At 38.3% G+C, this 14154-nt stretch overlaps 1 long non-coding RNA gene across 2 annotated transcripts in view; it reads right to left on the bottom strand.

Moving 5' to 3' along the window:
- The window catches only part of LOC110344503 (uncharacterized), a 309982-nt gene that overhangs the window by 23716 nt on the left and 272112 nt on the right, over positions 1–14154 (bottom strand). The gene's annotated exons all lie outside the window — the stretch shown is intronic.

Genomic DNA, 14154 nt, shown 5'->3' with positions numbered 1-14154 from the left:
TCAGAAAAATGTGTGGAACTGAAAGACAATGTGTTACGCGTAATAAACCAAACACAAAAAGACAATATACTTTCTCATATGTGGAAACAAAAAATGCCAGTTCTAAAGTAGGATTCCTAGAGACTGGAAATGGTACTGGAGGCAAGGGGTAGAGAGGATGGACACCACACTATATTAATTTGTACAATTAGTAGGTATTAATAATAATCTGGCCAAACCTTTAGTCAGCATCTTCTGAGTCCTCCCTCTGCTTGACTAAACTTGACCCTGAGTTTCTCTCTGTTCTTGCCAGAATCCTCTAAAACAGTTTACCATAAATCCCCCACCCTTGGCATCTGACTTCCTTGAATAACTTAAAACTGTGAAATGCCTTCAGCAACAATCTTATTGAGTCAGTTTAAGCAAAAATCCGTTATCTTCCACTTAGTAATTTTTCAGCCACTAACCTCCATCCTGTTCTTTGCCTAAAAATCCCCACTTGATCTTGTTGGAGCTTTCAAGACTCCATTGCAGGGTCCCTATTCCTATTTCCCCTTTAAATAATATATGCCTTACCTTTTTAAACAAGTGTCATGAAGAATTTTTTTCTTTAAGAACCTGGAACTATGGATGTGAGGGTGATCTGGCTGTGACACCTGTGCCCCAGTGGCCGCCAGGGTTGATTTGGCTGATCTGGCTGGCTAGGTGGGTGAGTCCTCTCCCTTACACTCCATGTGTGTACCTCTTGAAGCTGCACGCTCGATCAAAGAGGACAACCACCCCTGATAGAGGAGGACCGTTTCCTTGGTCAAGGGTGTAGGAGTACCCGAGCTTCCCTGCTAGACCCTCCAAATAAGCTCACAAGAACCTGGAACTAAAAGTGACATCAACATCTAAAGTCACAGGCACCATCAGGTACCACTGCCTTTAAGTCACGAATATCTGACATCACAAATATGTCACTGTCATGTGATTAATATCACCCACAAACAATATACACCCTAATATGCACATCATCATTAGTTATCCAATCTAGGTTTACAGACTGAAACTTCTAAATCAGAGTCCCTTTTCATTTCCTCTTTGTTAGCAAACAGTGCGCTGTCTGGGCATCTCTGCTTCTCACTAAGCTGAGGCCTGTGGGAAGAATCCTCATTCTATTTCAGTCATAGTTGTTTCTTCCAATTTTTTCAGAAGTACAAGAACATTTTTAATACCACATCCTGACACAGTGATCTTGAAGAGTAATAAAATATATACAAGCATTAACTCATTTTTTTCCACGTATTTTGCAATACGTAAGTGTAGCTTTTGGAATGGTCATCCCAACAGAAAATATGTCAACTTGCTTCCTATGAAAGCAAACACAGTTCCTTGGGGAACCTCCCAGGAGTACATTTCCAGGAAGCAAGTATTTATTTTCTTGGTAAACAAATGCACTGCTTTGAAAAAGTTTCCTGGGAAGGAGAAAATGAGCAAATTTAAGTAATTACTGGTCATTACTGAAAAAATCCAAAACTTTTTATGGAACCCAAATATAAAATAAAACATACTGTACCTTGTGGAATAATAAACTCAGCAGAAACCCAATCTTAATGAACATTAGGATACAATTTCTGGAGAGCCAGAGATTTTTCTGTGTGTAATGACATCAGCATGCAATCTAACTATGCAAAGGTCTGCTCACCCCTACTCAGGAATGAGCTGCTGGAGGAGGGAGAACAATTAGGCATCCTCAAAGGTCTTTGTATGGACAGATGGTACTGCCAACAAGCCATGAGCTGCAGAGACCCTCTGTCATCTGACAGGTAGGGGCACTGCAAGCCAGTCCTGTGAGAACCTCCATGGTCACACCAGGGACACCATCAGAGGTCAGTTCACATCCTCACAGGTAACATAATGCAGATACCAATGAAAGATGTTGATGTCTTTTGCTTAATTTTAACTTTGTGTGTCCAACAATCATACAGCTAATCTGTGCTGGTGGCCTTTTAGATTTCATTGTGTAGCATTTGCTGCCTCTTCTTGAGTGCAGAAGGAATAGTATGTGTGTTATTGAGGATCATAGAGGATCCCTTCAAAATACAGTACAAGCTATGAACATCATGAAGACTGATTTTTAGCAACTGTTTCTGTATGTGGTATTCCAAGGATAAACTGGACTTGGCCATATTCTGCTCTTCCAATTATGAGATTCATTCATTCAACAAATATTTATTGTGCACCTACATTGTGCTAGGAAATGTACTAAACACTGCAGATGCTTCAGTGATTAAATAGACAAGGTCCCTGCTCTAATATGCATTCAAATATAGAAATCAGGTCATAAATTGGAAGCACAGTAAACAAAAAGAATTATAACTTCTAATAAATGCTGAGAGGAAATGACAGAGAGCTAAGATGGAGAATGTTGTAGTTACAGTTTGCAAGGGAATAGATTCAATACAGGACACCTACTTTATAGAATTATTTTATAATATTCACCCACAACGTCAGCACAGGAGTGCAAAAGAGCTCTCCATGCCCTAGAGACCTGAAGAATCCAGCTGAGGGCCTGGATCCCACAGCCATGTCCCACACAAGTCCTGCTAAAGGCCTAGATCCCATGGCAATGTCTCATGCAAGTCTGTATCAAAGATCTGCACTAGGAAGGCCCAAAGGCCAAAGGTGTGAGCTAGAAATTCTGCGCCAGTGGGGTGAAAGATTTGTGCCACCAGACTGAAGGATCTACACTAGAGCCAGGAAGAGATGCTCAGAGCTCCCTTGATGAGAACAGCAGCCATTCCCAGTGACAGTGAGGACCTGAGCTCCTCCTCTGACAAGAACAGCCAAGTTCACATCAGGAAAACCAGTCACAGCAAGCTTCTCCAAGAAAATCAACAGCAAATGATCTTCCCCTCCCGTTCTGTTGGCAACAATCCTCAGGTGGGTCTTCCACACCCAGAACCATGCTGACTTGGTTCAGCTGGGCATTCCAAGTTGACCATTAATTGACCCACCAATGAGAGTAGGAAAGGCAGGCCCGCCTGCATCCAGTGGGTATCAGGAAATAACTCTCTAAAAGGTGACACTGAAACAGAATGATGACAAGGAGGCAAGCAGGCAAAGATGTAGACAGAGAAACTGAGTGTGGGAAGTTCCTGAGGCAGGAAAGCACTCATTCTAGAACCTGGCAGAGGCAGTGTGGCTACTGCAGAAAAGCTCTTGGGAGGAAATGAGGCCGGAAATGAAGTCAACAAGGGACATGGGGGCCAGATGACACAGGGCTTCTAAAACTCTGTAAAGAATGCACTGTTTATTCTCAAAAAGAAAATGAGCCATTGGACAGCTGTAGACCAAAGTGGAAAAATGTCATTTGTATTTTTTTAAAGATGCATCTGGTTACTGGGTAAAGTACAGATTACACCTATATTATCATATTTACTTAAATATACTGATACATACCGACACATCATCATAAGAGTAATATTAATTTGTGCAAAAGGCCTCCAAATCACTTTACATCCATTCAAGAGTAAACTGCTTTAACAGTCAGAGAAGCTCACAGTAGACTTTATTAGTTTGTGTTAATTTTTCATTTGATGCTTGAGCTCCTCCTTGTGGCTGTATGGTTATAAGCTGCTTGCAATGCCAATTTCCATACAGCAACCAGGAATCTTTTTTTTCATCATTCATTGCTAATAAAAAGTACAAAGCCTAAAATGAGGGCTTGAACTTTAGGGCATTTGAAAAAAATTATATTTGTTATTACACATTAGAACTTACATATACATATATATGCATTACATGAAATACGGTATATTAGAGTTATCTTCTTATTGAAACCTGTTTCCTTCTATAACATTTTTGTCAACATCTCACAAATTAGAGTAAGATATAAAGTTTTTGCTTTCCCCAAAATAATTTTATAAATAATATAATGTCTTTAACAAACCTGCAACAACCAAACAAATGGAATAAATCTTACTATTCCATCTTCAGAGTAAAAAATGAGATGGGACACATTTTTCTAAGACAGAAGATGTAAATATAAATAATTTTCCACTTCATTAATCACCATCTATAGTTGGTGATTAACAACTTGAAGTAGAGAGAAACTCAACCAGTTGGGCATTATCCTTCACTTAATAAGAATTATAGCTTTGGAAAATTGCTCTCAGAAGGCGTATCCCCAAATATCTCATTTTCTACCCATTTTGAGTGTAGAAAGCACTCATGCCATGTAGATATGAACTATAAGGAAGAGAGCCAGCTCAGCCCAGGAGAGGGGGCACATGCAACCTGAGGGTGAAGTTCAGTCTTTACCATCTTAATTCTCTGAATCTCTTTTCTGAGCTCTATTTATTTTATTATTTTTTTCCCTAGGTTATTTTATTGGTACATTTCAGGTATTCAATTTGTTTACATCTATCATTTACCTGTACATGATGTATCCTGGTTCTTATTTGTTTCCCCCATTACCTGTGTGCCCTTCATCCCCTCCACCCTTCCCTATTTACACAAACATCATTTCCATTTTTTTTTCTTTTCTCATAGTTTTTCCTTTACCTCCTTTCCTTTCCCCTTCCCCTCCCTTCACCCCTTCATCATTGGACCTTTTTTCCTATTTCAAATTATCCATTATTCATTTTAACCCTGTTTACACTATCAGTTTCTCACACGAGTGAAACTATTCAGTATTTACACGTGTGTCCTATTTATTTCACTTAAGAGTATGGCCTCTATATGTACCCACTTAGCTATAAATGACTCTAGTTTTTCATTCTTTATGGCTGAGTAATACTCCATTTTATTTTTAAAAACCACATCTTCTTTATCCAGTTTCCAATTGATGGGCATGTGGGCTGCTTCCAAGCTTTAGCTATTACAAACTGTGCTGCTATGAACATAGGTGCACATATATCCATGTGGTATGATTCTTTTAATTCTTTTGGGAAGATACCCAGCAGGGGAATACCTGGGTCAAATGAGACCTCTAGTCCTAGTTCTATAAGGTATCTCCATAGTGATTTCTACAGTGGTCGCACCAGTCTACACTCCCACCAGCAATGGAGAAGGGTTCCTTTCTCCCCACACCCCCGCCAGCATTTGTTATTGGTTGATTTGTGGGGTGAGGTGGAATCTCAGTGTTGTTTTCATCTGTATCTCTCAAAAGACCAGTGATATTGAACATTTTTTCATATATTTGTTTGCTGCTTTTATTTCTTTGTCTGAGAAATGGCTGTTCATTTCAGATGCCCATTTTTGAATTGGGTCTTTGAATTTGGGGGGTCTGATATTTTCAATTCTTTGTATACTCTAGGTAGTAGTCCTTTGTCTGAGATATAGCTGCTAAAAACTTTTTCCCACATTGTAGGTTGTCTGTTAGCTCTACTGGTGGTTTCTTGTGTAGTGCAGAAGCTTTTTAATAAGATGAGATCCCAATTGTTGTTTCTTTCTGCTAGTTCCCGTCCTACTGAGGTTTTGTTCATGAAGTCTTTTCCTATGCCAATGTCTTCAAGAGTTCTACCTAACTTATCTTCTAGCAAGTTTAGTGTTTCTGTTTTAATGTTTAGATCTTTAATCCACTTCAATCTTAGTTTAGTGCACAATGATAGGTATGGGTCTAGTTTTAATCTTTGGCAGGCCAAAATCCAGTTTTTCCAACACTATTTATTAAATAGGCTGTCTTTCCACCAATGATGGTGGTTGGCTCCTTTGTCAAAGATGAGGCGGCTGAGTATGTCTGGAGTTGTTTCTGCATCTTCTAATCTATTCCACTGATCCTCAGGTCTATTCTTTTGCCAGTACCATGCTGTTTTTATCACAATAGCTTTGTAGTATGGTTTCAAGTTGGGGATTGTGATACCCCCAGACATGTCTCTGTTGCTTAGAATTGCTTTTGCTCTTCTAGGTCTCTTCTGGTTCCAAATGAATTTTTGGATTGTTTTCTCTAGTTCTGTGAAGTATATTGTTGGAATTTCAATTGGCATTGCATTGAATCTATATAGTAGTTTTGGAAGTATGGCCATTTTCACTATATGGGTTCTTCCTACCCAGGAACAAGGGATGTCTTTCCATTTTCTTATATCCTCCTCATTCTCCTTTTTCAGAGTGCTGTAGTTTTCAGTATAGAGGTCTTTTGCTTCCTTTGTTAGATTGATTCCTAGATATTTCATTTGTTAGGATGCTATTGTAAAAGGAATTGTTTCCCTAATTTCTCTCTCAGTGAGTCTGTTATTTGTGTACAGGAAGACTACTGTTTTTTGAGTGTTAACCTTGTATTCAGCTACTCTACTGAATCTGTCAACTAAGTCTAAAAGTCTTTTGGCAGAGTTTTTTTGGTCTTCTATGTAAAGTATCACATCGTTAGCAAATAATGACAGTTTAACTTCTTCCTTTCCTATCTTTATTCCTTTTATTTCTTTCTCTTTTCTAATTGCTGTGGCTAATGTTTCCAGAACTATATTGAACAGGAGTGGTGATAGTGGGCATCCTTGTCTTGATCCTGATTTTAACATGAAAGTTTTGTTTTTGACCATTTAGTATGATGTTAGCTGTTGGTTTTTCATAGATAGCCTTAAGTAGGTTGATATAAAGACCTTCTATTCCAATTTTCTGTAGGTTTTTATCATGAATGGGTGTTGGATTTTGTCAAATGCCTTTTCTGCATCTATTGAGATGATCATATGGTTTTTGTCCTTGACTCTGTTTATATAGTGTATTACATTTATTGATTTATGAATGTTGAACCAATCTTGCATCCCTGGGATAAATCCGACTTGGTCAGGGTGTATGATCTTCTTGATGACACTCTGTATTCTGTTTGCCAGTATCTTGTTGAGGATTTTTGCATCTATATTCATTAGAGAGATTGGTCTGTAGTTCTCTTTTTGGGTTGGGTCTTTCCCTGGTTTGGCAATCAAAGTAACACTTGCTTCCAGGGATGAATTTGGAAGCCTTGCTTCCCTTTCAATTTCCTTGATGAGTTTAAAGAGTAATGGCAATAGTTCTTCTTTAAATGTCTTGTAGAATTCAGCAGTGAAGCCATCAGGACCTGGGCTTTTCTCCATTGGTAAGGTTTTTATTACATTTTCAATTTCCTTCATTGTAATTGGGATGTTTAGAATTTCTATATCTTCTTCATTTAACTTTGGCAATTCATATGTATTCAGGAATCTGCCCATTTTCCTGTGTTTTCCATTTTATTGGAGTACAGGTTCTCAAAGTAGGTATTGATGATCCTCTGGATTTGCATTGGATCTGTTGTGACTTTACCTTTTTCATTCTTAATTGCATGTATTTGTGCCTTTTCTTTCCTTTTTTAATAAGGTTGGCTAAAAGTTTATCAATTTTATTTATTCTTTCAAAAAACCAACTCTTTGATTCATTGATGTTTTTGTATTTTTCTCTTAGTCTCCATTGCATTCATTTCTGCTTGGATCTTTATAATTTCCTTTCTTGTACAAGCTTTGGATTTGTTATACTCTTCTTCTTCTAGCAGCTTGAGGTTCTGCATTAGGTTGTTTATCTGAGTTTTCTCTGTTTTCCTAATATGGACGTTCACTGCTATGAATTTCCCAGGTAGAACTGCTTTCATTGTGTCCCATAGATTCCTGTATGTTGTAGTGGCATTTTCATTTATTTGTAGAAATTGTTTAATTTCTTCTTTAATTTCTTCTGTGACCCATTGGTTGTTCAAGAAGGTGTTACTCAATTTCCATGTGTTTGTGGGGGTTTTGCGGTTTCTTATGTTATTGATCTCCAATTTTATTGCACTATGGTCTGATAAAATACAGGGGGTAACTTCAATTCTTTTACATTTATTTAGACATGTCCTATGAGCTAGCATGTGGTCTATTCTGGAGAATGACCTGTGTGCAGCCAAAAAGAATGTGTATTCCAATTTTGTGGGGTGGAACACTCTGTAAACATCTATTAAGTCCATTTGTTCAACAGCTTGGTTCAGTTCTAGAATTTTCTTGTTAACTTTTTGTCTAGATGATCTGTGTATTTGTGATAGTGGGGTATTGAGGTCCCCCACTACAATTGTGTTAGTGTTTATTTGGTTTTTCATGTTCATTAATATTTGTTTTTTATAGTTGGGGGGGATTTGTATTTGGTGCATATATATATTTAGGATTGTCATCTCTTCCTCTTGGATTTTTCCCTTCACAAGGATGTAGTGACCATCTCTGTCTCGCTTAATTAGTTTTGGTTTGAAATCTACTTTGTCTCCAAATAAGATTGCTACCCCTGCTTTTTTCTGGATTCCTGTGGCATGGAGAACTGTTTTCCATCCTTTTACTTTCAGTCTATGAGTTTCTTTTTGAGTTAGGTGTATTTCTTGTATACAGCATATTGTTGGATTTTGCTTCTTAATCCATTCTGCCAATCTATTTCTTTTGATTGGTGAATTGAGGCCATCAACATTGATGGTTATAATTGATAGATATTGATTCATCCTTGTCATGATGTTTTACTTTTGTTGGCTCTTTTATTTCTTTTTTTCCCCCCTTTCCCTTTGGTGTCTTACCTTCCCTGGTGGTTTCCCTCTGTTGGGCCTCATGGAGTTGTGACCTTCATTGTCTCTTTCTAGGATATTGTTTAGAATTGCTTGTAGTGCTGGTTTGGTGTTCATGAAATTTCTCAGGTGTTCTTTGTCATGGAAGTATCTAATTTCCCCATCAATTTTGAAAGATAATTTTGCAGGGTACAACAGTCTAGGTTGGAAGTTATTTTCTTTTAAGGCTTAAAATACTTCACTCCAGGCTCTCCTTGACTTGAGGGTTTGTGTTGAGAAGTCTGCTGTGATTCTGATGGGCTTTCCTTTGCAGGTGATTTGTTTCTTTTCTCAAACTGCTTGTAGGATTTTGTTCTTCTGTTGGGTTTCTGGGATCTTGACTATTATATGTCTAAATGTAGATTTTTTTTTATCATGGCTAGTTGGAGCTCTATATGCCTCATGTATCTGTATGTCCAATTCTCTGAGCTCTATTTATGTCCAGTGTATTTTCAGTTTCCAAGTAGAGGTAGTTGGGCTGCTCTATAAAAAAAGGCACTGGGGGCTGGGAGTTTAGCTCAGTGATTCCGCCACCTGCCTCGAAAGCGCAAGGACCTGAGTTCGATCCCTGGAACCAAAAAAAAAAAAGCACTGGGAACTCTATGGACCCAACCAACTAGCCGAAGGTACCCATAGTATGGCACCTACCCCTAAACACATAGGAATATCATGGTGAATAATGTTGGAAACTGAAATATGTCCTCAGCATGCATTGCAGCCAATGACTCTTCAAGATGAAATTACATATTAAACATTCACCAGAGTTGCACTCCTTATATGTAGCTGACGTAGTCTATGAACTACCCTGGATATGATTCCTATAGAATGTTGTGCTTGGCCACAAATATCTGCTTTTTCTGGTCACAATTCATGAAGGTGGGAGTAACTTAAGGAAAAAGTACAAATGCTTGCAATTAATTACACGCAAACAAGTAGCCATAATGCAGGCAATGAAGAGCAGTATTTTGTGATGCAGTAGTGCTTTATGGTATATGGAGTATAGTTTGGATAGCCACCTCATCTCTTTGCTATTACTGTCTGGTATGGGTTGGCAAAGGTTCATGAATTGGAAGCTCGAGGCTGAGTGTGTTGGTATTGAAGTGGTAGTACTTTTAAATGGAGCCTAGTGGGAGATCCTTAGGTCATTGAAGGCATTTCCTCAGAAGGGATTCAGGTAGTTTTTCTGGAACTTCAAGTTAGCTCTCACATGTGGGCTGTTATAAAATGACAAGCATGGCCACCCCTGGCCTCTTATGCGTCTTGTCTGGTGTGTGACCTCTCCCCCTCCAGCATACTAACACCATTGTGACATCCACCATGAGGTCCTCACCAGACACAAACTGATATCAGCACTATACTCTTGGGTCTCCAGAATTGTGAGCTCTTTTCTTTATAAAGTTGCCCAGTTTCAAGTATTTCATTATAGTAATGGAAAATGGATTAATACATTGCCAAAATAGTAAGAGCTCCCTAACAATGAGAACCAAATCTGTGTAGAGTTAGTTTACATAATGAATTCATAAGATGCAAAAACATTTGCAACAATAAGATAAAATCAGAAAATAGAAATAAAAGAAAATGAAGCTGGGTATGGTAGCATTCATCTGTAGTCTCAGCTACTCAGAAGACTGAAGCAGGAAGAACACTTGAGCCCACAAGTTCAAGACCAGCCTGAGAAATTTAGCAAGATCCTGTCTTATAAAAGAAAGGAGAGAAAGAGAGAGAGAGAGAGAGAGAGAGGGAGAGAGAATATGAATGTATATGTTGATGTGTTATACATAAAATGCAGGAAAACTTAAACTTATTGAAAATACAAAATTAAGACACAAGTCATAATAGGAGACTAAAAACACATTTTAAATTCTCTGAATAATGATATACAAAAGGATATAAGAATTCAAACAGTCAGGAGCACTGAAACTATGATATCATGTGTGAATTGTTCCAAACATAATCTCCAACACAATTTAGATCAATTCAGACCTTCCTGGTATAAGTGACAGACATTGAACTCAAATTAGTGCAAATATTTTTTTATAACTAAGAAATATAAAGATGACGAGGGTCACAGGGAATCAATCAAATGTTTTTCTTTCTCTCTCTTTCCCTTTCTTTCCTCCCCTGTGAGTTATTTCCTTATTTTATTCTGTTAATAGATTATCCTGCTCTGTGTGGCTAGATTTGGTGGTGGAAGGAAATGTCTTGCTGTGGTCTGAATGTTGTGCCCCTGCCCAAATTCATATAGTGAAACCTAACCCTCAGTGTGATGGCATCAGAAGGTAGGCCCTGTGAAAAGGTAATTAGGCCATGAGGACAAAGTCCTCATAAATGGGATTAGTACCCTTATAAGAAAGGGGCCAGAGAGTTGCTTTGCCCTTTCCACCATGTGAAGATGCAGTGAGAAGACAGATATCTATGAATGAGGAAACAGGTCCTCACCAGACACCAAATCTGCTACTATCTTCAACTTGAACTTCATAGCCTCCACAGCTATGAGAGATAAAGTTCTGTTGTTTATGAGCTGCTCAGTCCGTGGTGTTTTGTTATAGCAACATGAATGGAGTAAGCCATAGCTATGAGCATTTCTAGTTCTAGTGTCTCCAGAGGACTGCAAACATTTTTCATTTACTGTACTCTGAATTTAATCTATAGGAAGACTTCAAAGTGCTCAAGTTGGGGCACAGACTCACCTCTGAACTAATCCCCAAAGCCTTGGAAGTGGGTTATTAAAATTAGTCATCCCTAGATCCACAGCAGCCGTGTGGATGGGGTGGAGAACAGGATATTGTGAGCTGTACCCCTCCTATACAAATATTCAAAGGAAGGTTCAGTTGCTAGAAGAATGGGGAAAGAAAGGATAGGAGTAGCTGAGAGAAATTGTGCATGTGTGTGTGTGCACACTACAATCTGATCACTACCATTAGAAAACATCAGTCCACTCCCATATGGCTCCATGGTAGGGGAGGTGAGAAGTAAAGTATGAGGAGATATATGAAGGCAGATTTCACTTCAATATACAGAGAACTTTCTAATAATTAGAGGATACAAAAAATGTAAGAGGCTACAACTCAAAAAGGGCTAAAAGGATTTCTGGAGATAATCAATTGCTACAGTTTAGATTAGAAAATGCCCCAAAAGTCTTGTCCTGTGTTCAGAGTTAGAGCTTTTAGAAAGTGCCTGGATTGTGAGAGTGCTATCATCATCAACAGATTCATTCATTGATGACTTCATAGCTAAATGTGCTGTTAGGAGGTGGAGCTGCTGTGGGTTCCTGGCCGCTGTGGGTTAAGCAGCTTTCCTCCACCAGGCCTTTCTACTATGCCATTTCTGCCTTGGAGTCAGCTGACCCTGGATTGAACCCTCTGAAATCATAAGCCAAAATTAAACCTTGCCTCTCTATAAGTTGTCATGTATTTTGTCCTAAAAATGGGAAAATGACTAATACATCACTGAATCACTGGAGACAATTTGGGAAAAATGTTGCAAGGAGAATAAAAGTTTCAGACTTCTTTCTATTTGAGTCCCAATAACTTCATATACTAACATCCTCACCTGTGGTTCTTTATCAAGTACATTCTTAGAAAATAATGTTTTCCAGCCTTTTCCCCTTGAACTGAAAATTCATTTGAATATGATCTGTTTCTCAAGTTATAGCAGATAATAACATTACCAAACATTTTGTCAGTATATGACATGGATCGTCATTCCTCTGGCCTCTAATATTATGATCTTAATTGCTTTTTACTCAATCATAAAGTAAATACAAAATATTTTAGGTTTTTATTATAACACCACCCTATTTCATAGAAGAGTGATAGTATTTGCAATAGCCTAACCTTATGCTACAGTAAAAATCATGTAAATTTTTAGTGGCATGAATCATAAAAGTTTATTTCTCATTTATACTACCTATTTAATTCACAGTTGCTAGGACTCTGTTCAACACAGTCACTTAAACTGTCCGGCTTGCAACATGCTACCTTCTCAATTGCCAGAGAAGAGGAAGATAAAGATTAGGAAATGACTTAACTTTTTAATACCTCTTTTCAGATGTGACACATAATGCTTTCATATTTCATTAAAAGAACCAGTTATATGAGGCACATAACTGCAAATATTATTGGGGAATGTGTGAGAGCAGAAAGAAAGTTTGGTGAGCACCAATATCTCTGCCTAATTATCCTATATAATTGTAGCTACTATTCTTGCTACAATAATTCTAGATATTATTGTCCCTACTGTATAGAGAAACAAATGAGGATTTCGAGTAGTTGACTGAGTTATCCAAGAACACAGCTTATAAATGGAAGATGCAAGATTGAGGTTCCAAAAGGATAGGACAAGGAAGGGAGTTGCAACCAGAACACACTATCTGCATCTTTTGAGTCACTTTAAATTTACTCATTTACCATAATTTCATTGGTTCACCAACCAGAAGCATCTATTCAAAACTTCAGCTCCATGATTTTGAATAACACACAACTTCATTCTCACCAAACTTATTAATGTGAGAATTAAAAAACAACAATAACAACACCTGAACATTAGTGTTTGAAAAAGTAGATTACCAGTAATTCCTAATGTGCCATCTACTTCTGATACTGGAAGTTCACTTCTAAGGCCAGTACGAAATCAGAACTAAAGATATCAGTCTTCCAATAGATGCTACTACATTACTCACAGAATTGTGGTGGCCAAGGTGACATATTATGAGAAAGGTGACCGGTGTTATCCGTTCATTGTTGGAGTCAATAGAAATCTTTGAAATATTTTATTCCTCTTTTTCTAGTGTTAGGCCATTGATATTATTTCCAAGTGGGTCCCCATAGATAAGAAAAGTTAAATATCTATTGTTTCAACCTATTTTAAAACAGAACATAAGGAGAGGGGCAAAGGACTTTTTTTCTCCCAAGTATGGCTTTTATATGATAGAAGAAGGTCATAATAACTTACATAGAAAACAGAATTTTCCAATGACACCATGAAAAATGAGTACAAGGCAGGGATCAGAAAACTATGGCCCACTTGCCAAGTTCAGCCACACATTCATTTATATATTGTTAGCACACCCCCACCGCCCGCCCCATTTCATTGTTTGCCCTCTCAGGATGCCTTCCTTAAACTCAGAGCAAATTGTATAAGGCAGAAAGTTTATGATCATTGATACAACACCAGCACCACAGCAGATTGGTTAAGACCATTCCTAAACTTTGCTGAATGCTGTTACATTTACTTACTGTACCACTCCCACTTTAGTACCAGCCACCTACTGATTATTACAACAGCCTCTTAGACTCCCACCTTCTGCCCACGCACACTGCAGCCAGAATGATTCTCTGACAATAAAAGTTAGAGCCTGTCATTTTTCTGCTGAAATCCCTCCAAGACTTCTTCTCCTACTCAAGATAAAAACCTCCCAGGCTGCACATCATGTAGCCCCTGTTCCTCCTCTCTAATTTCATCCCTAACTTGCCCCTCTTTCTTCTCCTCTCCAGCCACCTAAGCCTCCTTGCTATGCTTTGAACCCTCGAGCCTGCTGCCACCTCAAGGCTACTGCCTGGCTCCATCTGCCCAAAATTCTTGTCCCCGGAGAGCTGTGCAGCAGCCTGTTTTCCTCCTCAGGCCTCTGCTTA

This window comes from Heterocephalus glaber, unplaced genomic scaffold (genome assembly GCF_053883595.1).
Source record: "Heterocephalus glaber isolate CG9 unplaced genomic scaffold, H.glaber_assembly_v1.0 deba00001472, whole genome shotgun sequence".
NCBI lineage: Eukaryota > Metazoa > Chordata > Mammalia > Rodentia > Bathyergidae > Heterocephalus > Heterocephalus glaber.
This window is presented reverse-complemented; position numbering and strand designations above follow the sequence as displayed.